Below are 1,864 nucleotides of genomic sequence, written 5' to 3'. Positions count from 1 at the left end.
AAATTTTCATAAAAATTATTCAAACACCGAAGAAGTTATAGCGGATGCAACAAGGAAAATCAAATTAGTTTAAAGGTATTATTGTTGCAAGTTTCTTTGTACACATCGACAATAAAGTAGTTGATGAGTGTCATGTGAAGCTTCCCTTTACAACTTTTTTTAACAGCTGAATTTATAAACAAAACTAGTTATAAGATGCTAGAAATTACTTAAAATTGGGTTTGAGGCCATTCAACCCAATTAGCATCACTCTTACAATTTCTAAAAATAAATCAATTATATGAGTAATCAATTGTATCATCAAAATTACAAGTTTGTAACGGACTTGACTCCAAATCCGCTTTTTTATTTGAAGAAAGAAAGTCCGTTTTCAACTAAGAAAATAAATCTTATAAGATATTCACATCCGGCATTATCAAATCCATCCATCTAAACACATTTTGTCAAATATAAACAACCTCTTCACAATCTAAAAACATGTGATCAACTTTTTACACATGTCTTAAACATAAAGGGCAAAACAACAGGAGAATATTCAAACCTTTGATGCTAAGATTCCATTAATAAAAATCTCCAAATAAAAATGTGTACTTTTTTAGGAACAAATTGGTTCCACCTAGTAGCATGATTAATTACCATTGTAAGCAATCATTATCATTATATTTTCTAACTTTATTCACCGTGAACCCGATAGTACCATCCAACTCCCATCACCAATCGTCTTTCTCAGAATTCGGTTGGAATGACTGAAGGAGCAAAAGAAGGTCAACAAATTGTATTTGCAAAGCACCACCATCAAATGGACGAGTCCAATATCAAGACCAATCATCAACATATCTATCCGCAAGAGTACACTCTTGGTTTTGCTTAAGATAAAACAAACATGAAAACGATCTTTAAAAGAAACTTCATATATCTAACCGTCTATCCAAAAAGGGTACATCTTCCATTTCCTATTATTTTCTTGACACACCAATAAGGAATAATATATCTATCATGCATAGTGTTTATGGAACCAATGATACCAACCCAAACCCATGAAGTAGTAACTGTATAATTACTATAAAAATCACTTATGGGATAATCGTAAAAGGCTAAAATCACTTTCTCCCATAAAGAATCTTTTTCGTTTACAAACCACCAACGCCACTTTTGAATCAAGGCATGGTTAAGAGCCTCAAAACTACCAAAATCGAGCCCTCCCTTCTGTAACGACCCAATTTTCAAAAGGATTTTTTTTTCATTTTTAAATAGTCAAAACATTTCCAATAAACCACAAATAATAGATTTCAAATTCATTACATCAACAATTTTTATTTCAAATATCAGAGTGTCCCATCAAATCAAATGTCAGAGAGTGCATGTCGCGCCATCAAGCATTGCCCTTGCCCTTAGGCTCAGAAGTACCTGAAACAAATCAACACACTGTAAGCTAATGCTTAGTGAGTTCCCCAGAGCATACCCCACACAATCCATATAATTACATAATCCATATTAGCTATAAAAGCTACATAAACCATATAAGCCATGCATACAACATATAGGGATGTCGCGGGCTCACCCCAGGTTCTTACTCCAAGATTCCATGGGCTCCCCACATGGTCTTACACCTAAGTACCATGGGCTCCCCCATGGTCTTGAATAGGAAAGCCATGGGCTCTCCACGTGGTCTTACATCCGGGTGTCACGGGCTCTCCCATGGTCTTCCATACAAGCATACCACATATACAACTAGCATACCTCCTATCACATACCCAACTAACATGCCACATAACACTACTTCAACTAGTATACCACATATCATAAAATGGGCCGACTTGGTGCCTTCGACCCGTTGGTATGGTGAGGAGACTCACCACTCAAG

Source organism: Lactuca sativa, chromosome 1, assembly GCF_002870075.4.
Source record: "Lactuca sativa cultivar Salinas chromosome 1, Lsat_Salinas_v11, whole genome shotgun sequence".
Classification (NCBI taxonomy): Eukaryota; Viridiplantae; Streptophyta; class Magnoliopsida; order Asterales; family Asteraceae; genus Lactuca; species Lactuca sativa.
This window is presented reverse-complemented; position numbering follows the sequence as displayed.